Here is a 26,626-nt window from a genome sequence, read left to right as displayed (position 1 = left end):
GGATGATGTTGTAGTTGGCTACTAAACTACCAAACAAGGAGGATGGCCAAATGGCTTCCCTCATTTTTCACTTTTCTTTTGGTCTTATGTTTTATACCACAGTTGAAACCTCACAGTCTTAGTGATGATCTTCCACATTATTCCATTTTTATTTGAAAAACCTTAAGCCTAACAGAAAGCGTTTTATGCGAAGAATTATTACGAAAGGTAGACACAACAAGTCAAAACAAATAAACACATATTCCTATCAGCAAAGCTAGATTACTTTGTCAGATGGTGCATTTACAAGAACTGTTACACTGCTTCTACCCTATTCATGTTGCTTAGATGTTTATAAAACAATGGCGTCAGCATAGCACTATTGTAAATTATTATTGTGTTCTACTCAGAAAAAATCTTTTTTTTTTCATCTGCTAAGGCAAGGTTTAAATATGAGCTAACAATGAATGTCATATAATTTTTAACTCTCCTCTTGCATATGTGCTTTAAAGACTTTTTTAACCTTGGCCAGGAAAGTTTATGAAGACAAGACACTGTTGTGCTACTATATTGTGCTAATAGTGGACTATTGCCCACTATTGTGCTTTGCTTTGATGTTCCACACATTTTCCCGTAACAGGCCAGATCAGAGTCTCTTCAGTGCTTGCTATCTTGCTCTCAGGTTGTAAGTTAAGCAAGTCACTTCCCTTAGGGTTCAAGGGATTTTGCTCTGAAAGACAAACATTTCCAGGCCTGCCAACCTGCCTAGCAAATGGCTTTTCTGTTTATTCAGCTTAAATTTGGAAGGGAGCCACCACATCTCCGTCACAGCCTCCTTCCAGCATATGTGAGGAAAATACTTAGAAGTTTGCATGTGATACATAACAAATTAGATGGCATGGAGTTGGAGGAATGGGGGTGGGTGTGTGGGTGTGTGTGTGTGTGGGGGGGGGGGTGGCTTGATTTGCCACTTTTAGCCAAGCGCTTTTACTGTCAAGCTCTGCTTTGAAAGAAGCATTAAAGATTCCTGTCACAGATGTTTCTTTCATAAACTGTTGTGGGAGAACGGCATTCTGCAAAAAAAATGGTTTACTACTCTGCTTTCTTCTCTTGGGAGAACAAAGTACACTCCAGAGCAAGGCCGCATGGACCAAAGGAAAGCTCTTCACTTAGGCCACAATAGCATTAAGACACATGACATTTACAGAGCTGATCTTAGAGCTCATGTTGGCAAAAGTACAGAACAGAGGTATTTTGTCACTGTCACTGTTTTTCACTTGTGTTTCCATAAAGTGTGGGGTATCAGGTGGATTTTCTGTGCATAATATTCAACAGGTTTAAAGACCGTAAAAGAGGCATCATGTTGACCTGTTTCATTCCTCATTCGTCAGGCGGTGTCGGCTACGTGTCGGAAATGCTAATTACTTATTAAGCAGTTTCTAGGTAGACTTCTCGTACTTATCACATGCAAAAATATGCATTTTTATTGCAGCTTTATTTTAATCCAAGAGTTTTAAACTTGCACCATCCAAATAGTATTAACATAATAATTATACATCGGCTTTGAATTTTGGAGATGATACCTTTCATCTTTCACCCTCTTTATATGACCAAGACCTTGGTCTGAAGAAAATAGATAAAGTGGCATTATTTTAACCATCACTTCATATTTTTCAAATTCATAGAGAGATTTAAGATGAAAAGGGACAAGCAGAAAAATTTGAATTAATAATATTTCCTCAAGAAAGCAGCTTCAGAGCAGTATTCATTTCCTTTAATTTCCATACTTGGTGGAATAGTGAATGAGAGGTTTTGACGTACCCTTAAACATTAGTATTGGCTTTCGTAAAGTCTAGGGTACAATACTGGGATAGTGGTGTGGCATAGTGGTTGGACACAAGTTATAAGTATAAGGTTGTGGGTGAAATTCTCAGGTGAGACACTGCAGTTGTATTCTTGAGTAAAATTACTTCTCTCATTCATTGCTTCAGTAGAATGCTCAGGTGTACAAATAGGTACACATATAAGTCGCTTTGGATAAACATGCCTGCCAAATAAACCAATAAAAGCAATATTACACTGTTGAAAGAAAAAGCAAAGTTTTTCAATTTCTGGGTAAATCAGACTTCTGCCAAGACTGAACTTCCAATATACAAAACACAACAGACTTGAAAATGATTGCTTGCATGTAGACATGTTCTGTATGTTGTTTTTTGGTAAATGCAGAGTAGGGACTAAGTGTCGGGCTAGACAGCTTTGCAGTCAAGTAGGGACACAAAAACTGTTTAAACTAAGAGAAAGTATAACAGCTTCCCGACTCAGGCCAGTTTGAGATGCAGGAGCTGAACAAGAAAATGAAACAGATCAATTACCACACTTGCTCCAAAGCAAATTAGAGCAATAATTGAAGTCCAGAAACCAATATATTTACAGTATGTGTGGTGAGTTAAACTCATGTTTGTTACTTTTGATTTTAAATTAATAGACAAAAATAATATTGAAGTGTGTTAAAGTTGTCTATGTTTCATATACAAAAACACCCCCTATTTCTGAAAACATGAAATGTTAATTTAGAAATCACTCCTCATTTTCTGTGGCAAAACACAACCGGAATACAGTATCTGAGGTCATGGTATATTATTTTGGTGTATTCCTCTTCCATTAAGGAGAGAAAACCAGAGGATGTAGAATCCCCAAACATCTTTAAAACTTCACTTCCACTTTCAGAACCGACTCTTCAGTAAGAAGAGAAAAATGTTTTACTGCATTCTACAGCAACCCAACAGCTGGCATGAATTTTATTCTACATTATGATTTGTATTTTGACATTTACTTTACATATGATTATGATATTACATATTTTCCGTTTGCAATCAGAATGATCATGTATTAGGGTGAGGGTATCTGTAATCCCAAAGTAATACGAATTCTGCACATGACTAATGATATTCATGAGCTGTCCCTTACCACAATACCACATGTGTGTTGTCGATTGAAAAGCCTTCTATCTTTCCTGCTATTCAGGGTTACAGAAGAATAATTAAATGTTCTAAATGTATCTATTGGTCTTAATCATCCTATTTTTATAAGCTAGACTTTCTATTTTATGTTCATTATTATTGTAAGTAATATGACATCGCTCTTATTTTCTCTTTTAACTATTACGGCTATTGTTATTATTGTATTTCTTAATATATGAGGCAGCCCACGCCTGTAAAGATATGTATTATGGAATGTTTTCAAATTATTACAGTATAATTACATTTTTTTTCTAGGAATGAATATTGGTAATTTAGAATGACATCTAGTATATATACTGTACATTGTAAATCAAACACATAACTTTTCAGGAAGTACCCACGTAAAGACAATGGCAAATGTTAATTCATAATAGTTTGATAAAAAATCTTAGTTTGACCCAGTAAACCCAGTAATGAATGAACTGTCCACTGGAGTGTATATGGTGACAAGTGAATCAGACTCACACAGCTGCACAGCTGTGTTACTCCAAAGTGTATGATGTGTGTGGTTGAAAAATTCATGGGCAATAGTCACAACAAAGAGAAGTGAGGGACGTGGGACAGTTTCTCTGATTTGTCTCAATTTACAGTAGTGGTTATGTAAAATAAACCACATTTGCAGCTTGTCTGATTCAGCCGCTAAAAATATTATATGACAGCTATGCATAATAGCCATTCTTTTTAAATCAATTATAGTGATACTTTGCATTTAAAATAACAACATTAACCGTGATGCATGTTTTCATCCATAAAAAAACATAATTTATTCCATTACACATTCCACTTTATTGCCATTTTGCATGAGGCACAGCAAAATTATTTTACTGAACCTTAAAAATCTACTAAATTTAGAAAAAATGTCATCCAAAGAAGGAATAATAATATTTGTTTTGCAGAATAGATCTATCTACAGCATATATCGAAAAAAATGGTTGAAAGAAAGAACTAATCAGACATTGAAATGCAATTGGTATTATTCCACAAAACATAGTTCTAATTATTTTCTGTGTCATATATTCCCCGTTAAGCAATATCCATAGCTGGGTTATTTTCCTTTAAAAAGTACAATTATGTCTACTGTTAGAATTGTTAACTGAATATGAATTTCAATTAAAGTCATTTAGAATATGGATACATAGTACCACACTGATTGACACTCTGATTAATGTTACTTTTCAGTTTACCTTTATCTCATGACCACATTAATAAGGGTAAAAGGGGTTCAAGTAATTCTCTCTTTTATTGTCATTAACCTTTGCATGGGACATAAAACTTTAAATCAGATTTCTCTGTGTTAAAAGCCCACTGAAAGAAAGACAATGGACTCTTAAGCTCCCAAATAAGTATCAGCTTAGATTTCATTAAGCAAACTGCCCGCTAATTAGTCATGCACCATAAATCAAGTCAGCAATTCTCCTTCAGGTTTCTTAATTGAAAATGATTGTTTTCTGCTGTATTGTTGAACGTAGAGCACATCTGATTGTGATAGATGCTGAATCCAGCACAAACAGTTTGAATCAGTCAGAGAATGATCGATATGTGCCCTCAGGGTTTTCGGATGCTGGTTAAGAGGAGAATCCCACTTCTTGAATTCAAGATTAAAAGTGTTAATGATGTTCTCATCTCTTTTTTTCCTGTTTTTTTTTTAAATAAATTATTTTCCAATAAAATATTCTACATCAGCAGGCCTCAGCAGATGGATTGTTTGTGCATTATAAAATGTTATTATTATGAGTTCTGCCTGTATTAATTGAAGCGCACTACATGAAGCCACATTACTGTACACAAACTTCAGAACACAATACCTTCTCATTTAATAGACTGGGCTTATCAGAGAGTCAGATGCAAGGTGGAACAGATGGTCCTTTTTTCTGGATCCATTTTCCCTCCCCGTTGCACTGCAATAAAGATTTACACCCCAAAACAATTTGGTAAAACAAAAGGTTGTGCTCAAATCAAGGTTGGCATTTAATATTTGTATGCGGTCTGTTAATTGTTACGAAAGCAATGTATGTCATTCAGGAGCTAAAACATGTTGGCTGAGATCAGTAGGCATCTGCCCTTCATTTCTTGTATCCAAGTGACCCTTCTGTGGTGCTTCTACGAAGACCGCAGCAGGGGGTCGAGCGAAAAGCAACATAAATTTCAGAGCGCGAATCAATAAATGGTGTAAGCTGTAAGAGATACAGTCGTTCTAATACTCCAGTTACAATTACTTGAGCAGAGGGGAAAATCACACACACAAATGCACACATGGCTGTGGCACTGTATTGCTTGTTGGAAATATACAAACCACCTGGGGAATAATAAAAGGTTGTGAGCTTCTTCACTTTTAAGAGAAACAGGACCTCAGAAAAATCAGTCAAGAGTTACAGTATACACATCATACTTGGCTAGTGTGGGACATAACATGCATAGATTAGATCTTAAAATTAAAATGTCAAAGAAATCTACTATCTATCTCGCATTATTTGTTAATCCCCTAGCTCAATATATTCACAAAGATGTGTAAATGGTATATGATTAAACATAATTTTGACTTCAACACCTGCTTTACTCATTTTATTATTAATATCAGGTGTACTGCAAAAACATTTTTTATTGCTAAGTCTTATTTTCACAGTTTTATTTTTGCTGTGATTACTCTTTAATGTTTGAATCCATCAGAATATTAAAGAGTGCTATTTGAAAAAATCTAAATAATGCATATTTTATTTAATATTTTTAAACTTCACATAACATTTAATTATGAAAATCTTTCATTTCTAGGGAATAAACTAATCTTTCACTAACAGTTAACAGTTTTAGATGTACTGTGAGTGTTTTTATTATTTTTGCATTTTTTGTACATAATTTTGTTCATAAAACTAGCTTCTTCGGTGTCACAAAATAATCATAGGAATCTAGCACCAGTTTTAAGCATCTTCCCTGTGTCCGAAGAAAAACTGAGGAGAAACACTCTCCCACAGGAGATAAAAATAGCAACATTGGTGTTCTTGTGTGTCAATGTTAGGACACCCAGTGGGGTGTATTCTTCAAAGCAAGTGGAAAATTCTAAAAAACAACTGCTAATGGTTTGAAATTAAAGGAGGGCTTTGTTTATTTTGGTCTGATCCTCTTTCCCCTTCTTTTATATATTTTTTCTCTTTTCTCTTGTTTATTTGTGCGAAGAAAAACAAGCATCAAATCTTGCAGCGAAATTAGTATAAAACAGAAAAGTATTCATTTTTAATACAAGGTAATCGATAAGTTGCGTTTTCATTAATGGTCTTTATTTAACGGATCATACAAATGAAAAAAAAAAACTCTAATACATGTGAGCAGTTAAGGTTATTCTGTTATTATAACTTTTCACCTCAAATGTAACAATTCAACGTTAAATGTTTCAAAAGTTGTTTAGAATACAAGAGTGGAAGTTAGAGTTGTTGTCACTGGCATGATTATTTTTTAAAATGTAAAGGAATTGCTTTCCCTTTGAAAGACCTGCCTATTTTGCTTAACAGCTGGTGGGAAATGAAAATGACCTAGCTGGACAAGGGAGGTCAAAGGGTGAACACACATCAAGATTTTTTACTGATAAATATCAAGGGCAGAGAGGTCACACAAAATCTCGTTGTTGTTTTTTTTTTATTCCATGAAGAAAAGGATTATACAGTATTTTGAATGCCAGGAGAGCATGGTATTGTTTGGTTGTGGCTTGTTTCTGTTGCATTGTGGGAAGAGGCTCTCAGCCCTCAGCAGGCTTCTGGCTGTGCTGTCCAGTCCTCAGGTGCTGTCAGTCTTCTTTCAGCCATATTAATTACTGAATAAAGACTGTAATCCCGTCCCTTTGAAGCACCAGGCCAGTTTTAAGGCAGCACTGTGAAAGAAATATACCACTGAAAAAAAGCATATACCCCCCTATCCCCCCACCTTAGGTCTAAATCAACTTGATTTACTGTGTTTACATTGGTGATCACAGGATGACATGTTTGGCTGCTTAGCAGAAACTGTAAGGATTACAGTCTTGAAAGATACGTTTCTTTTCCTTATGATGAAGCCCATATATAATTTCATCCAAGGATTAGTGCCCCAGATTCTATGCTTTAAGCATCATTAGCATATAGTTCCACCAACATTTCTGTGCCATGAAGAGATCCGAAAAGTATTTGGTATCAGTAATGGAAATCTTAATTTGATTGTTCACATTAGTTTCTCTGTGAATGTCATATTCGTCACTTTTGAAAGCAGTAAAATGAAAGGTTGTTAATTTTTTTAATACTATAGACTGACAAAAGCCCTTAAGGATATAGGGTGTTATCCATAAATCTGAAAATTATATTAAGTGGAGAAAGGGAACATGCAAGTTGGTTTTACATTTATTTTATTCTGGCACGTGAGTCAAAAATAAATAGTGCTACACATGTTTATTTTGGGAAGAATTATAAGCAGGGCTTTCTCGCAGATTTGCCAAGGAAAGGTCTGCACTTCTTTTTTTTTTTAAGATCAAAGGGAGATCCCACTGCATGGTTTTAGGAGACTCGCTGCTATCATGCCTCATTGGCACAAAATATTCATGCAGCATGATCCACTGTCTTAAGAAAGCGATTGGACAAAAAGAGAGGGTCATCTTTAGGTCCTCGCTTCTCCATGTAACACTAGGGGCAATCGGGGCTTCAGAGAACCTGCCAGTTATACACAAGACAGTGCTATTGCGGTTATTTTTCTGCATGTTGTTTCAGCTGGGAGGCTGGTTGCAAAGGGATCTGTCAAAGAGTTTTAATACTGCCCTCTTGTGCTTAGTTTAATACAATATATCAAGTGTTTCTGTCCCTGCAGTACACCTTTCCTGTTCTGTTTCTTCATGAGCAACATTAGAACACTTTCCTAATCCTCCTTTATAATTAGACCAAAACATGTTTCATTTCGCTTTATGAAATGGCGGGTTATTTCAGGGTGAAGTTTAGCTCTGATTTTAAAGCATCCGAAGGTTTTTTTTTTCATCCTCAAACACCTGCCAACGCCAAACGTAGAAAATGTGTACGCATGTACTGAGGGCAGCATAACTGCAGATATCCAGGTTCTAACAGAAGCATTCACCTACCAACCGTCGATAAATATGTATATGAATTACCGAATATCTAAATTAACAGCATGTTCAAACAACCGCATTTAACCTTCGTTAAAACAGCAAATCGGGGACATGAAAAAAGGTGCTGTAATATTTGCGAGGATCTGTGATTTTATTCTATTATTCTTCTATTAATCTTTTCATTTCGAATTTTCGTTTTTAAAATACACAATTGATTCATCTGTTCTCTATTCATCTACGCATACAAATTACAACGAGCAATTTTAAAAGCTTATTAGAAGGTTCACCGAGGTCATCTTCCTAATAAAGTTTAGCGATTTTTGCAGTGGTCCAATTACTATCCTAAAGGTAGAAAATATAGGATGAATCTTATTATTAACTCAAGTATCTGCACATAATGACAAGAAGTGACGCCAAATAGTTTCACTTGTAGGCTTGTTACACAAGATTTAATTTAAAGCGGAGATGATGATCAGCTGTAATGTTTCATGCCTTTTAATTGTGTGACGCAGGCACAACTTTGACGTGTTTTGAATCTACTCACCTGAGCACCATCGTTGATTGGGTATGTATCTAAGCAAAAAAAAAAACCGCAGGCTGACAGTTAAAAGCGTTTCTCTTTGCAGCAGAAATAAACAAAAAACAGGCAATGTTTGAGTTTATAGCTTAATTTCATTTGTTGGACCTAATACGCAATGTATATTTGGTAAAAAAAAAAGCATCGAACTGCGGGACTAGATACTGGTTCGCTTAATGCTTCGGTTTGACATCTGCACGTATCAAAGTTTGAATTTTCAAAGCAGTGGCCCACTGTGAGAAGCAACAACCCAACCATTTCTCTTTAGTTGCAGATTAACCATTTCATTTATTGCAAGTTTTAAACCAGACCTACAACCAGTTGATCTTTAGAAAGTATTTTTTTTAAAAAAACTGAATAAATGGCAAAAAGAGGAAAATAAAGTGCTTCATATATGTTCTTGAGGTTTCTCTAATCATTAGGACTGATTTATAAAATGCAGGCTTGAATGTGTTTAGGCTTCCTGCAGGGCAGTAGTCTGTTTCTCTGTCACTCCCACTCGTGCCCTTGTAATCATCACTCAAAACTGTGTCCTGCTACTTTAAGTTCCCTCTCCGTTGATTGAACACCTCGTTCGGCGTTAACGAGAAAGCCGAGGTTTGTATGGGGAATAGTCAGAAAATTGCTAATGTTTCGGCTCATCACGAGTTACTGTGCGTTTACTTCATTTGGAAACTATTTAACCCCACATTATAGGTCGCGTAGATACCGTATTTTCTTGTTGTGGATTTTTCTTATTATTGTTACACTTTGTTATTCGAGTTTGTTCGTACGTGTTTTTAAAAGCTGTATTTTTCCTACGTGACTTGTGAGTACAGTACATGCTTCTGTTATTACAGAAGACTATGTAGGCCTAATGTTTACCCCATCGATTTTCAGTTATGGTGCCAAATTCCTAATGAATTTAGGTTGAATGTCACAGGCATTTAAACTGGTTTCTGAAGACATTCTGTTTATAAAGCATGATCCCTAACGAACCAAAAGTCATAAGGAGTAACGAGTGAACTGCCCATTATTTTAAAGTATGACTGTTTCTTCATTGTAATTTAGAATGAACCCTTTTGGCCTTTGTATATGATAATGGCACGCTGTTACCTTTCAAAATGCCGAAATATTTTGTTTCTGTGCTTGCTGACACGACACTTGGGGAAAAAATATTTTGACAAGTACCGTTTTCAACAGAATGTGAAGTTTAAAATTCCCTGTTAATTGCCACTTCTGGTGAATGTGTCTGGAGCTTCACAGCATTGAGAAAAAGACACTTTCCTGTGCATTGCAAAATGAAACTGCAACTGAACTTGGCCTTCAGGGCATTAAGAGAGATTGGACCGACTTAAAATTTGATTTTCATTTAAGGGATTTCAAAAACTTACCAATTTTATTAATAAGTTTTTATCTCGATTATTTACATATTTCATTTAGCAAATGTTGAGTAATGAAGTAAACTGTGTTTATTTGTAAATTTTCTATTCCTTGTGCTTGTTGATTAGTATGCCCATATGTGTTTTATTTTTATTCTTCACATACAGCTAATAAAATGTTGAAACTTTGTGTAAGCCTACAGTATGTTTCAGTAATGTGATTTAAACGAATGTTTTATAAGTTAAGGTTTTGGGAATGGAGAGTTTGTTGTTTACTACTGGCTAACCCTACCCCAACCCCCCCCAACAACTAAGATGAACATTTTTTTGTACTATGGTGAATATGGCAAATTTAGCCTCTTTAAGAAAAATGTTGTAAATGAGCTAAGATGCTGTTTAAACATGGTGTGTTTATATATACAGCTGTATGATATTTAGACATTATCCTGAAATCTAATTTTGTCTTGTGTTCAGTTTTTTAAATGACCCATTTACACTTTAAAGGGAGAAGCATTAAACCTGTAACATCTATTTCTAATCGTACATTTTCCATCTTTCATATGAACCTAATTAACCGGGTCCCAGGATCAGCAGTTGCTGGTCACTGGGTTGGGATGCACTGATATAATCTGATCAGCCAGGTGTGATGCCCTGGACAGATGTTCACAAGGAATGCTTGGAATCACTGTCAGCGTGTTCATTCTCATTCCTCACAAGACAATTATGCTTTCTTTTATTTGTAAAATTGTAACTTAATCTTACTTTGTTCTCTGTGGTATTTTCTAGCTACTTGTTAAATAAGATATCTGGCCTAAATAGCCACCTTGGGTTTGTCTTGGGTTTTTTAACCTTGTTTTTAAATTAATTTCAGCATGAGTGTAGAAGAGCTTCATGACTTAAAAAGCATTCGTATTATACATTTTTAAGACTTGGATATATTAACTGAATTTAACATTTAGGCTACAACGTTTGAAAAACTTTATATATCCCTTCTACGTTTTCTGCTATGAGTGGGAATACAGCTGTATACAGTAGGTGTATAAAGATGTTAACCTATATAAGGAGTTTGGATATAAATCAAATCTGTAGCGCCACTAAAAAAAAAAAGATCAACTGGTTCATCTCAGGTTTTCAGGTAGCTGTCAATTCAGTTTTTGACTGATCTGTACAACTTTCTGACTAAGAGGGGAACAAATCTTATTCATGATTAATAAGATTCACAGAAGTAACTGAAAATCTCACTTTGGAGAATGGGCCATTACCATTAAGATTAAGAATGTTTTTGGATAAACAAGTGCACCCTGTATATCTTTTTTTCCCCCTCAACATGTAATTTTGATTACAATATTGTTTATTGATTATTGATTACAATATACAACATTACAATATATAATTTGTGTACAATATACGCTTAGAATTTTCCACTATGGCTTTCCATAGTGCTATTTGGAAGATTCTGCTGTTTAATTTCACTCTTCTTGTACCTTTTGTACCAACGACTGAGAAGATTTATGATGAATGAATGTGATTGAAATTGTCATCTGAGAGGTATAACAATACATGGAAACAGTTCTGCTATGAAGCAGCAAGTGACCAACTCCCAACGGGATTCTGCCCAAACCTTCAATGGGTTGAAGGTTAACATTCCTTTGTGGTTTCAGTGACTGTGTTCCCATGCTTTTTACTTTTTCCACATCTGGGTTGGTGTGTCCTCAGGGATAATGCTTTGGGATTCTACTTGGGATAGTGGTGTCTCAAGGCCCCTTTAACTGTTATGGAATAGTAAATAGGCTGTCATGGTTTCTTCATAAAATGTTCAATAAAACATTGTATTGACAATCCAATTATGATGCTTAGAATTTCTGTGTGTATATATATATATGAAGCAATTCTTCAGAAGTTGTTTTGTCAGAATCCACAGCACTTTGTAGTCGGAGGATGGGGAGTTGCAAGAGGCTTTAAGAACAGACAGGAAGAGGTTAAGAAGCAATGGTTGTAGAAATTCAAGAAGCCGAAGCCTATCTCAGCAAGCAGTGGTTTCAAGGGTGGGTACACATTGGACAGGACGGCGGTCCATTACAGAGTGCACACAGCCGCAAAAACTCCAGTGTACACTGACTTGCACCAGGGCCAAACTTCCCCAAAGCCAATGAACTAATTCCTTTTTGATTGTGAGGAGGAAACTGGAGTACCTGGAGGAAACCTTCATAAACACTGGGAGAACATACAAACTCCGCTCAAATAACACTCCTGGTCCAGAACTGAACTTGGGGCTGGTGGGGGTACAGCTCTGTGCCATTGTGCCATCCAGTGATCGACCTTTCAGCTAGATTTTTTTTTCATCTGTTAAGTGTAAGCTATACTATACTTGTACATTTTTCTGCAGTGTGGGCCTTAAAAAGCATACTGTCGACATTTGCAGTGAAGAAAAGACCGTCACATTTTGCCTCGCTGCATGCTTAGATAGGATAGATGGAATCTCCAGTATAATAGGGGTTTAATATACTGTACAACATAATCAGATTTTTTTTTTAATGGGTCTTATTCATTTGTATAGAAAACGCTTAAAGGCCATTTGTAGTAAATGCAGCATCAACTATAAAGGATATTGTATTTAGAAATTATGATCGATTGTATCATAGTAAAGCTGGATTTAACATGCCCCATACATCTTGGTTGTTCCGTAAAAATAATAAAAAATGAATGCATTTCGGAAAGCTGAAATCCATCCTCCTGTCGCCAAAGGATCTCTTTACCCAATATCAGTTATCAGCTTAATATAATATTGTTGACTTAACAATGATGTATTTGAACCTGAAGGCAGTATTCCATTTTGAGTTAATAAATTGTTTTCAGCTGTGTTAAGGGGTGTTTTATTATTTTAGAAGGGTGGCTAAGAAACATGAATATGGTGGTCTTTTCATCACTGCAAGCGATATTCAATTTCTAGACTTGACATTTATCAGAGTGGCAGGAAGTATTAAACCAGTGAAAGACAGTTATTAACTTCCCTGAAGTACATGCCTTTATACTTTGTAGTCATAAGCCATGGGAAAAATTCACTTGGCATTTTCTCTGTAGCAACTGTGCTGTTGTTTATAATTTGATGGAAAATTGATTAATTGCACATTTAACTCAATGCACAATCCTCTGCACTGTAATAAATTATGGTCATTAATCAATAAGCACAAAGTAATTCCATGAGTCTGGGGACATGCTGGTTTCTAATAGAAAAACTTGCGCTTAGGCCTTCTTGCCAGTGACCACTTCATTTGAGGTGTTCTGCACCTGCCTCAATCCAATTAGATGACATAATTAATGAATTTCAATATAACTGATAATGCATTATGTCATTTGGTTTACCTTTCAATTTTTAATGTACAACAATTTAGCTACCTTTAGAAGGAATTACAATTGTACATGGTGTTGGAAGTTGTACGTTTTGCCAAAATCTTTGCTTTCAAACTCATGTTTAAATTTACCCAAGCTAGACCAATAGGCACGCTTTTGTAGTAATAATTGGTAAATAGGTGATGAATAGGAAGAAAGCAGAGACAGACATGAGATATAATGTGTATTTGATGCGTACAGTACCTACTGCCTATATTATACTGTTCATTGACTCCATTCATAAAACATGGACATATATTAAGCACAGCTATTGTACATACACTGTCATGTTGCATTTTTGGGTTCTTACCTTATTAAGCACAAAATGTTCACACACCCGGTCCAGAGACCTGGGGGAAAAAAACAAATGAATCAGTTTCTTCCAAATCAAAGACTTGGAATTATTCAGGAGTGAAAACGTCTCTATCTTCAACTTGAACTTTGCCATATTTTCCCAGCTTTTTAAAAAGAAATTAGGATTCTTTCTTGGATTTCTTAGAATGCCAACTTCTCTCGCCCTTGGCTTTGGGATCACTTTTCTTGGGAGAATGGCTGTTGAAGGAAGTATACAGCATAAAGTATTCAGGCTATTTACACAGAGATGGGCAACGTAAGTTAATTTACCTGATAGTGTTCATATGAACATTCCTGTAGCATATGTTCAATTGAAAGTAGAATTAAAATGGTGTTGGGTCGCTTTTTTGTCACCAAAAAAGATTGAATTACGTTTTAAACGTGCTTTTGTTGTGTGAGAAATCAAGATTTCATATCAAAGCAGCAGTGACAAAATCCTGACTAACTTTGCTATCTTTTCATTCTTATGGGGAAACTGAAGCAGTTATTTCCTTGTAGATACCTAAGTCAATGGAACTGAAGCCATTTTATTCCAATTTTAAAAAAAGATCTCAGCTAATATAAATGAACAAAATAATTATTTAAATTCCAAGTCTTCCTTGAAAACAATTAACTGCCTCTGTAAGAATGAATGACTGAAAAGGTTTTTCTAACTACCTGAAAAGCACTTTGCCCATCTAATGCCTCCTAAGCTGTCATTGTGCTTGAACTTCAGTCGTGGTGATTAATGAAAAGCTGTGGGGCACAGCTAGAAGCTAAAGTCTCAATTATGAAAAAAGCAGTAACTAGTTCAATGTGCTGATGCCTTTATTCTACTGACAGCTGTGAAAAATAGCAATATTTCTAATCAGGCTTTAATAATTCATTATTAATTTATTGGCATTCGAAATGCACTCTCTAGTCCTGCCTGCTATCCACGAAACGAATACTGCTTCTGAAACGAGAAGCAGGCTGGATCTGTTTAGGCTCTGAGATACAGTATACACAAGGTTATGATAGCACTTTTTAAATAAATAATCCTGCAGCAAAATTAATTGATTAGTTATTGCATCTGCTAGCTACCCCCGATTCATTTGTGAGGACAATACAAAAGGTTGTAGGTTCAAGAGGATCCAGAGCTCCAGTATCCAGAAAGATAATATTTATAGCTCTTAACATAGCAAATTAGCTACCATGTTTGAGTGGAGAAATTATTTTTACAAGTTTTTTTGGCCATTTTGCTAGCATAATTATATTTTATGTTCTGAACAGTACATTTTTATCTATGACAGACCACATGGCTTTTTATATGAAAACTGATGGAAAAGGAACACTTATTACCAGAGTACTTTAAAAATGGGGACAATTTGCCATATTCCCTCATTATACCTAAAGTGACTCGAAACATAGTTTATAGAAGAAGATAAGTGAGTTTAATATGCACTGGAGGGTAAAAGAAAAATTCTATTACCGAATGTAGAAATTACCTCATAAAGAAACTAATATGGCAATCTAGGGAGCAATTTTTAATAAGATTTTTATGATGCACAGTTGTAGTTATGTTAATGAAGTTATCATTTTACTTATTTTCTCCTGGTAATGTTGGTTTCGTGTTTCAAATTTATGCAAATCTGTGTTAACTGTTACTAATGAAATTCATTACTATAATGAATACAAAATGTAGTTATTTATTCCCTGTTAGCCCCTCAGTTGTCTTTTTTGTGCCATATGTGCAGATAAAAGAAGATTTGTAAGATATAAAACTGTGCCTTACAACATCACAGCCCCATATAAAACAAGGTTATTGTATCTTGTGAGAACATATTAACACTCTACGCCTGCTGCTGTTTGTGTTAATTATAAGGGGTACCTAATGACTATCAGCTTTACAGTACATGAAACTCCGTATTTATGAGTTTAATTTGTGAGAAAGGTACACCATATGAATAAATACTTAAAGCCAGTAAATTGTGTATATTATGTTTACACTGTGGAATGGTGGTTAACATTGTTGCATCATAACTCTTGCGTGCTGAATACACACCTGGAAGGAGGCCCCTTGAGGTGGAGTTTGCATGTTTACCCCTTAGGTACATGGGTTTTTTCCAGGTGCTCTTGTTTCTTCCTCCTCTCAAAGATGGTTTAATGGCAGCTCTAGATTGTATGCTACTTTTCTGTACTTGCACTCTTTCCCAGAATAGGTTTCAGCTCACTGCAGCTCTGTATATATCCATATATTTTTGGTAACCACTTATTTCAAGACCTAAGAACCTAAAAAAGGTTACAAACAAGAGGAGGCCATTTAGCCCATGTGACTCACTTGGTAGTTAGCAGTTCATTGATCTCATCCACCAACTTCTTGAAAGAAACCAGAGTATCAGCTTCCACAGCATGGCCAGTCAGCTTGTTCCAGACTCCCACAACCCACCTACTTTTCCTAGGTTTCACCTACAGTAGTTTCACCTAGTTTGTCCTCTAGTTCATCTTTAACTATTCATTCCAAAGATAGGTTAGAACCCAGTCATTACGTTGACGTTGATAGTGCCTTTAAGGATTTTGAATTGTTATATCATGTCAATCAATTGCTTTTAAACACTTTAAAGGTTCAGTTCCTTCAGCCTTCAGTCTAGTGTAGGACATTCCCAGTCCTGGAATGTGTTTTTTTGCTCTTCTCTGGACTGATACAGAGCAGCAATATGTTGTCTACAACACGGTAACCAAAATTGTACACCATATGCTAAATTAGGCCTTACTAGTGTGGTCAAAACAATTTTAATATAATATCCCTACAGAAATTCTACTGTTCTGGCTGTATGTCTCATCTTTTTATTTTCCTTTTTTTATTGCTTACCCATGTTGTGTAGAAGACATGGATTATCAACATAAACGCAAAGTACTTTTTTAAGTACTAGCATACTCTAGCAAATGTATATTCCCCATTTTGTATTTATAGTTTGTTTTTTAGAACCTTTGAGCAAAGCCATGCACTTGTCTTCATTAAATATATTCTGTCAGGTGTTTTCCCAAGGTCTTTGAATTTTATCTGTTTTTGAATTTCATATGATGCTTCTACAGTGTTCACTGATTCTCTCAGTTCAGTAACATCCGTAAAGACTTAAAATACAGACATTACTTGTGAAATCATCCTTTATTCTTGCTTTTGACTGCTGCTGATTTAATGCAATGGCCTAGTCTCTCAGTGTTTATTGAAGCAATTGAAGCATTTTTTATATATAAGGGAACAAGTAATAGGTTTATTCCATGCTGAAAAAAGAAGAAAGAGAACACAACGTTTCGGCCGTGGAGCCTTCTTCAGGTGTGGAGCCTTCTTCAGGTGTTTTTTATATATATATATGGAAGCTTATTGGGAGGTCTCTGCCCAAACCAAGCTCCTCCCTCTCAAATGAATAAATGAATAATAAACAAGTATTATAAACGAACACAGAAGAGTAATGAAAAGGACATTCCAGAAGCCAAGGATATTTTTAAGTGCACAACTTGGTGTGCTATTTACAAACAGGCAATACTGAGAGAATCCTATTGCAGACTACAGTAAATTACTGTTTAGAGTACTGGTCATAGCATTTGCCACACTTCATTACCTTCTGTTCAGTTGTAATTTACAGTTGTACAGATCATAGCAATGTTTCCTAGTGTTGCAATAGAAGAAGCCTTCAAAGTTTTCATTAAATGTCCTGAAAGTGTTGTCCTTTTCTGTCCTCCTCCATCCCAGTCCTGCTCAAAGCAAAAGTAAAGATGTACAGTGCCTATAGAAAGTCTGCACCCCCCTTGGAGTTTTTCCACATTTTATTGTGTTACAGCATGGAACCATGATGTATTTAACTGAGAATATTTGCCACTCATCAACACAAAGGACTCTATGAATGCATTTGTATTCACCCCCTTGCTTTGACACACCTAAATTCCCTCTGAACTAACAAACTCTATTCTCCAAGTCGCATAACTACTTGACTGGAGTCCACCTGTCTGCAGTTGAAGTGTTTCACATGATTTCAGAATAAATACACCTGTGTGTGAATCTGCCCTGAGCTGTCCGTCCTACAAAACTGAGTGTCCAGGCAAGAAGAGCCATAGTAAGAGGGGCCACCAAGAGGCCTACGTCAACTCTAAAGGAGTTACAGTCCTCCATGACAGAGATGGGAGAAACTGTGCATGAGACAACAATAGCACGCACACTTCATAAATCTGGCTTGTATGGAAAGGTGGAAAGAAGAAAGCCTTTGTTGAACAAAACTCATATCCCATCTCGGCTGGAGTTTGCCCAAAGGCAATGTAAGAGACTCAACAATTTGGGAAATTGTATGGTCTGATTAGACCAAAATTGAACTTTGTTTGGCTCAAACCTAACACAGCACATCACACTGAGAACACCATCCCTACAGTGAAGCATGGTGGTGGCAGCATCATGCTTTGGGGATGCTTCTCAACGGCAGGGATGAAAACTCATAAAGATAGAAGGAAAAATGGATGGAGCTAAGTACAGAAAAATCCTGGAGGAAAACGTGCTGCAATCTGCAAGAGCACTGGGACTTGGAAGACGATTCATCTTCCAACAGGACAATGACCCGAAACATACAGCAAAAGCTACATTGGAGTGGCTTAAAACCTAAAAGGTTAATGTCCTGGAGTGGCCAAGATCAAATTGAGCATCTGTGGAATGACTTTAAAATTGCTGTTCACAAACAGTCCCCATCCAATTTGATGGAGCCTGCGGAATTTTGCCAAGAAGAATGGGCAAAACTTCCAGTGTCAAGATGTGCAAGACTGATAGAGACATACCCAAAGATACTCACAGCTGTAATTGCTGCCAAAGGTGGTCTTACCAAGTATTAACTCTGGCAGGGGGGGGTACTTTGTGTTGATGAGTGGCAAAAATTCTCAGTTAAATACATCATGGTTCCATGCTGTAACACTATAACATGTGAAAAAGTCCAAGGGGGGTGTAGACTTTCTAGAGGCACTGTACAACATTGTAAATTGTCGCCAGCAATATAAGTGATGTTTCCACATCAGTTCATATTAAATGTGAATTGGAAGGGATTAGAAACATTGCAAATAAGCACATACTGTAGCTCTCTATGTGCATTCCTTTTTCACGTTCTAGATACGGTGTGTAAAAGGGGTTTTATACTCTATATTATGTATGCTTTCAGACACCCGATCAATCAGTATTTTATGTCGCGCATTTAAAAAACATACAGTAAATGCCATTAAAACTTATTTATAGTGGCGATTGTCATAAAGCCTTTTATTCCTTTAACAATGGGTTCAAGGCAGCACTATACCCTGGATGGAATGCCAGTCTGTCACAGGGAGCACACACCAATACACAGGGACAATTCCAAAACCCTAGCTAGCGTGTCTCTGGAAGGTGACACTTATATTTGATGCTAAGCTGTTTAGTTGTGCCTGTGGTTGGTCAGTTCTTTTCGCTAGTTGCTGGCGTGGATGCCTTCATTGCACTGCAATCACACCTAAACCATTCGCTTGCATCCAGTGTGAATGCACCTTTTTACTAACTTATTTACTAACTTTTTTACTAACTTTTTACTGTATATTTTCTAGATTCTTTATTTCTTCTGTTTCAGCCTTTTGTCATTTCTAGTGTTGTAAATTTCTGTGCATTATCATACTTCATTCATTGACACATTTCATTCACTGAATTGGTTGTCTTACCACACTATGGCAGCCAGTGACCTCCTTAAATTATGCATTTTTAATTTTAGTTATTTTGAGGGAACCATTAGGATAATGTATATATTTGTGCACTTAGCTTTAGTAGGAACTGGATACACATAGTTGAAAAACAAGTGAAGAATTCCATATTAAATTAGGTATTGATAATATGATTGAACAAACTATGATTGCTTAACTGTCTTAAATAATAAATAGAAACAACTTTGTATCTCAGGGGTGTACAACTCTGGTACTAGAAACCCTTAATCCAGTAATTCTTATAAAGTACCTGATATCACCCATTTCTATGGAGTGATAAAGCTTGTAGGTTATTGATCAATTAACCTGCAAGCATTATGGATTAATCATTTCTAATCATTCAGTTAAGAAAACTGATCCTTAAGGGCTTAAAGGTACTTAGGGTTTTGTTCAGAGTTCTCTAAATTTATGAATTTGACAAATCACCCATTTAATTATTCACTCTTAAATTGTTTCTGATCTTTATAATTTAGATTAGTGTTGGTCAGTAAAACGTCATTGGTTGTGTCTTACCTCACAGTTATTATACCTCTATACCTCTACACAGACATTGAGAAAACGAGGAAGTGTTAACGAGTTTCTTTGACTTCTCCACCCTTCGCAACATTCTTATTTTGACAGGTTGTAAGGTCTGCAGAAGCACACAAGTTGTGTGGTGCTAATTGGAGGAAATGCATGTCCCTCACTGATATTAATACAAACCTGCAGTTGTCTGTAAGGTTCACTTTTTCACTGGGATCCTAGTGTTTTCTAGTTCACTGGTTGGTGCCTGCTTTACCAGCTCTTGATAATAATTACCCCTTTTTTCCACTGTCCATTCTGTACTAGGAGTCAGAATAAAAATTGAGAGTTCCCCTAGTAATAAGTAGTCAGTGTTGACTGCTGCCAGCAGAGAAATTCTTATCAATCAAATATTTTGAATAAGATATCAAGCACCATCTCTGAAAACGTGCACAAATACAGACTGAAAAAGAGTGATGACAACTGGTTAAGAATTCTCACTAAAATGTAGGTTGATCTCTATGTCCCAAGGATTGTAGGTTCAGCTCACCAGCCAACTGAGTTCACCACATAATGGACAATGGACAATGGGCTGAGTGCTGCCAATGGAAGGGTTTGGATTAGAAGGAAAGTGTTATCAGTTCCTGATGCACAGCAGCCCTTGTGAAATCTGGGGTGTTTACTGCTTTCTAGTTCTGTTGGCAAAGGATGTGCCCATGGAATCTACCTTCATCTCCAAATCTCCAGCATGGAGGTGTGTAGCCTGTGATGTGTTAAAAGATGTGTGTTTTGAGGTTGGGAGGGGCAGAGGAATGTGCATACATTCTTCATTCTGTCCCGTGTGTTGTGGCAGTGTTCATATGAGCTGAGACGATTGGGTGGTTTTATCAAGGTCTAATTGGCTGTTCTACAATTAACAATTTTCAGTGTAGAACATGCAACTCTTTCAAAATTTTTAAATATGAGCCTGAACATATTGTATTAATCAGCATAGATAACAATGGGATGTGTTTCCACTCTTCCTGAGCAACTGCAGTCAGCAAGCAAAGATTAGCTGGTCATATCTCTTGTTGGTGACATTAGCAAGCTGATCCCTCAGAGACTGTAGTTAGGAGAAAAAGCTGGTCATAATAAGACTTTGACATTATTTTCTTGAAGTTGTGCCACTGTAATCCTAGCTGTGTAATCTTGCGTTGTCTGACTGGAAAATTGACACTTTCAGACTGACTGGCAAAAAAGGAAAATTGTTTGACACAAGGACCGATGATTGATCGATGTCTACCTGGGCATTAAGGTCTGCAATAAAGGCATTTTTTGTGTTAAAGTACATTGGTCATGTACATTGTCAAAAAAGGGGCAGTTCTCCTTGGTAATTAAAATACACTACCTCTCTTTCTGCCACAACTAAGATGTTCTCTTTCTCTGTCAGAAGATTGTTAATATGGTACCTCTGCTGTAACCTCTATATAGAATAAAACCGCATTTGGAAAAGACCTGGTCATGCAGATAGTTGTCAGCGTTTAGAATTCTCATTTCCTGCCACTGTTCCAGCCTGAAAGACTGATGATTAACATAGAATCCAGTTAGTCTAATTGAAGACTGAAGAAATAATGCATACTTCAACTGATTTGTTCCATGAAGGATCAATGTTCGCTGTCAATATTAAGCGAACTAATTTTTTGTTAAATGTGCTCAGTCATTTCAGGGTGAATAATCAATCAGCCATATTAGCAAATCTTTTAATCTTGACCAGTCCACTGAATAAGAAATCTTGAGATGTCCTAATATGATTGGACAGATGTAGGGGGATGAGATTTGATTCTTTTAATTAGTATCTACTGTATGTTTTTGAAGGTGCTCACTTTTTATGAGACTTATTTTGATAATTGCAGTCCAGACAAATGTTTCTTATATATTAAGATTCTAAGAAAGTGTCTTATTTATTCATCTCTTCCTCTTAGATCTGATGGTATGTTTAGAAATCTCAGGTGTAACAATTGTGATTTTATATCCAAAATATCATTTTTGCTCAAAACCTGTCTTGGACATTTTATATGAAAAATGATCTATAGGACACATGCAGGCCTGTAATTGACTAGACACGTAAATTAAAAGCTTTTTGGATTTCATTAACAAAAGAAAAGTGACTTTCCAATAAATGTAGGCAAACAGATTTAGTTTACAAACCTAAATGAGTTGTGATCCTAAATGTAATTTCAGTGTGAAGAAAACACATTTGAAATATTAAATTCTCTAAGATTTTCACATTATTTAAAAATAAAATGGATGTCATAGGATGTCGTAACGCTCATGATTATATAGCAAAGACTGTTTTTCAATTATATTTGTGGGCCTATTAACCTGAAGTGACCTTTAGTAGATCCAGTTCTGATTTGTATGTTATTTAATGTTGAATGCACAAAATCAAGATATCAGAAGGAACAGTGACATTTGCTACTGCACATGTTTAAGTCCTTGAAGGGTGTCCTAGATGATTTATGTGTAGGTTTTGAAAATGAATTTAAAATCTGCCTAAAGACTGTAAGATGCTTTATATCACCAGAAGAATGACACTAAGCAGTCTTTCAAGCAACCAATTTGAAGTCCCAAATTTAATGAGATCTTAAGCCCTGACTCAGATATAATTGAAAACTTTGACACTGAAAGCAGTAATAATGCAACATACTAAATTATTTCAAGGTGCCACCCACTATTTACATGCAACACTGTTGGAGGTCAACAGCATACAAGATACTGTATCTCAAGATGCAGGCAAATACCAATTAAAAATAAAACAATTACATGACTTCTATGCTATAATTATGAACAATTTTTGGTAACACTTCCACTTAACCATTTATAAATTGTCATTGTCAAAATATAATAACATAATTATAAAGCAGACAGTAGCTCAACTATACTTATTATTCCACTTCTATGAACTAAAAGTATATTTCTTTTGTTACCAAATGTTTCAACAAAACAAAAAACTATTATAAAATGTTACCCACATGACATAGTGTGAAAGATTTGTTTTCAAAGGTTAAACAGAGTATATTCATTTATTACATAAAGTCACCTATATATGGCACATAATACAGGAAAAGTTTGCTCATTTTCAATTTGCTGCTAGACATCATGTTTAGTCCACAGTTACTGAGACGTTTCAGAACTGAGTTCTGTGCCCAGCATTTAAATTCTTGGGTATGAGTTGACCACACTGTTGATTCCACTTCTGTTTCCTACATGATTGAGTGTCATGTATCATCTTTTCTATCCCTGTGAGAGATATTTTGGAGCTTCAGTTCAGAATGTGTTTTAGTGGGTGCATAATTGACATAACCCAGATGCTCCTGTTTTACAGCAGATTCCACGACTCTCTCAAAGCTAGAAGCAACTACAGTACATTTCCTCACCTGCTGAGTTGTGAATTTCCTATCCACATTATACAATAAATATATTTGTGCTTCTGGAATATTTTAATACAGAATTGTTACTGTGCCTCGTGAAATATTTTCGACACGTCAGCATTTTCTTTCCAATACTGATATCAAGTTATTTTACACTGCTGATAATTAGTCCATAGAGTACTCCAAGCATCTGAAATCTCCTACATGACAACATTTGACATTTAAACCATTTAATTTCACCTTCCATATTCCACATCTTTTGCAGTCTAGCATTCGAGCTAATGCTTTTCTTCTACAGGTGGTCAAACCTCTGAGCAGGTACATGAGTATCATGTACTCTCACACCTGAAGAAGGCTCCACGGCTGAAACGTTGTGTTTTCTCTCTTCCTTTTTTCAGCATGGAATAAACCTATTGCTTGTTCCTTTGCAGCCTACGCATGCTGACACAGCTACCCACCTGAACATGTACTGTATATGCTTTGTAAGTATTATAATTGCCTTTAATTTAGTGCCCTGCATAGTTTAAGCATGGAGATAAAATTTTCAAAAACTTCCAAATGTTAATACTTAAAGAGTGATTGTTTGATGCAGATATATTTTAACCATATAAGGCTAAACTATTTTTTTTACCTTGCCAACAATGTCAAATGATATAATGAACTAATATGGGGAGGGGGGGGGACAATATGAGTAGATGTTTTACAGTTCTGAGGAACTGAACATTATACAAGACAAGGATTTTTTTTCTTTGAGGTCTGCAAGAGCTTATTTGTTTAAAGATATAAATTATGCATGGTATTTGGCCCAATATGCACCCAGCTTGGGTCGCTCTGTCTCACAGTTGCCCATGATTCAATAATCCTCCCGTATGGACTGTGAAACAGCCACCCATCTGAGTATTACCACTGATTCATCACTTCACCCACAGCCCTGCAAGGCTGCTGAGGAACCACGCTGTTTCATATCAAGCACGATTTACATTGAGTGACATGGTGGTATGAATGTTAAATCAAATTATCTTTTATGGAAAGATTTTCTTCTCTATTCTGCTTGAGGAGTGGTCTGTTGTATTTCTTCTTGTAGTAAGACATTTCATCTGCTGTTATACAGACTACAAAATGATTGTGTAGTAGATTATAATGCAAGAAAAAAAGAGGTTTTTTTTCTTTTTCTTAAATTAGGTTTCAAACGTTGCAGTGCATTATGCTTTCAGTGACGGGCCAAGTTGATGTTTAATCCATTACCTCAAGAGAGTTTATGCAAAAGAGCAGTTATTTCCACAAACTCCATGCCAGAATGCCTGTATACATTACTCTCACATTTATGCTTGACCTGCTTCAGATATGATTCATTGAAATATTTTTCTTTGATTTCAAGTTGATCATTTGAAAAATATTCTTTCTATTTTCATATTTGCATGGTCCAATTGAAATATAACATTCAGTAAAGACTGCAATATTTCAGTGTTGGCATCGATAATTTGACTGTCTATGTAAATATTTGTTGAGGAGCAGACTGAGAAAACAACATATGGCAGAGTCATATTTTCCAATCAAGGTGGTTGGAATGCTGTTCAGTAGCCTCTCCCTAAGTTTTGGACCTGCCAAAACATTTTTTCAATATATGGTAACAGACTATACTGGACGATAATGGAAGCAAGAAGTGGAAAGGTTTTTTTTTCGCTCCCTTGCTGGACTCACTGCTACTCACTTATATTTAAGAGACCTGTCAGTTCATATTGGTAGTGCGCAGTGAGGCTGAAGATTCCCTACTGACTGGAAAGAAGTCATTCGCCAGGCTTTCCTTGTCACAGAGAGTTAAACCAGTCACTGATCCTAATTCTAACACTGTTGCTGCAGCATTCCGATTTTTAATCGCTGCATGACTTGTCAGGTTTAATATGAGCTGCAAGGATAAAATTATAAACATACTAATAATGAGGGTGTCACAAGCTGCCAATTTTTCATTTTCGGGGGATAGTTTTATACCAACTGACCTAATGATTAAAGGTCCCGTGTATTTTTAAATTGTATCATCGGAGTACATTTTACATGCAATAAATTATATTTGGTCAAGCTCTGTTATATAACATTCATTGCTTAATTTTAGCATTTCCTGAAAAAGATCTGGGAGATCTACAGGCATACACTACAGGGGTAGTACAATGCAGCCTCTCATAAATGCACTGATTACTGAAAAAATACTTGTTGTATCTTTGCAAAAACCATTACTCCAATTCTGGTTTCAATAGACAGCTTTAAATTCCATTTTTTATGCTTTGTGTGCTTCCCTCCTGCAAGTCCATAAACTAAGGGAAATAAAAATGTTAAACTTTTGTTCACCTGTAACATTTCACAATCAGACTGGAAAATGAATCCACTGAAACCTGGTGCATTTTCGGACCCTAGCTGGTGACCTAGAGCCAATAAACTAGCAACAAATGACAAGTGTAAGAAACTGGCGGAGATGTTGTCATTACAACAACGCTGGATGACAATGGATCAGTGTTTAAAAAGTGTGAGAGGAAGCTAAATGCACTTGTCCTTTAGGGCTATAACCCTTTGTGTGTGAAGGTCAAGAGCTTGCAGACTTGCTCTGGCAGTTAGGTTGAGTGATAAATTGAAAGAAGAAGGTCTGGAGCCAGCTCTTGTTCCACTGCATTATTTGCTAGGTATTGGCTTTCAACCACTTCAGTCCTGGATCATCTCAGCAGGAGCCAATGCCTCAGTGAGTAATGTAGGAGTTTAGCCAAAGCACGCCAATGTGAGACAAGCAACAAAGTTTCTTTAAAAACATTAGAGTAGAAGTATGCATTTGGTTTATTCGGATGTGTCGTTTCTTGCTAAATCAAAAGCATTGCAATCTGAGTATGAAATTGTAAACGTATCAATTTCATTCAGATTAATGTAGTTAATGATTGGGGTTTAATTTTATTTAGCTGCATATTTCTGTGGAGAATCAATTAGGATTTTTAGGTTTTGTTTCTTTAAAATTCTTTAAATCAGCACTTTTCAGATAGTGAAGCGCTCTCGATTATATGATGGGCATTTCTGAGAAATGTCTTAAGATCATCACTGATATCCTTTTGGTGCACAAGATATTTCATGATATTAATTGGGGGGGGGGGGGAGAGTTTGGTGCACGCAGCTGTTTCTAGGATGTTAAAGCATGTCAGCAAGTGAGGTGTGGGTGGTATTTTGTTTCTCATTTGTTTGCTTTTGTTCGAATGCTTGATGTAAAATTTGTT

General features: G+C 36.1%; 1 long non-coding RNA gene across 2 annotated transcripts; it reads right to left on the bottom strand.

Moving 5' to 3' along the window:
- Positions 1-6,416: 6,416 nt before the first annotated feature.
- On the bottom strand, positions 6,417-15,993 carry LOC107079127 (uncharacterized). Of its 2 annotated transcripts, none has more exons than XR_001480095.2 (3): positions 15,776-15,993; positions 13,709-13,748; positions 6,417-6,858 (listed from the first exon to the last, which is right to left on the bottom strand). It is a non-coding gene; the product is annotated as an uncharacterized lncRNA (long non-coding RNA). The 2 variants fall into 2 exon arrangements; XR_001480094.2 differs by lacking the exon at positions 15,776-15,993 and adding an exon at positions 8,615-8,643 and having other exon boundaries at positions 13,709-13,750.
- Positions 15,994-26,626: the final 10,633 nt, after the last annotated feature.

Source organism: Lepisosteus oculatus, chromosome 13, assembly GCF_040954835.1.
Source record: "Lepisosteus oculatus isolate fLepOcu1 chromosome 13, fLepOcu1.hap2, whole genome shotgun sequence".
NCBI lineage: Eukaryota > Metazoa > Chordata > Actinopteri > Semionotiformes > Lepisosteidae > Lepisosteus > Lepisosteus oculatus.
The sequence above is the reverse complement of the archived record's forward strand: the minus strand, read 5'-3'. Positions and strand labels throughout refer to the sequence as shown.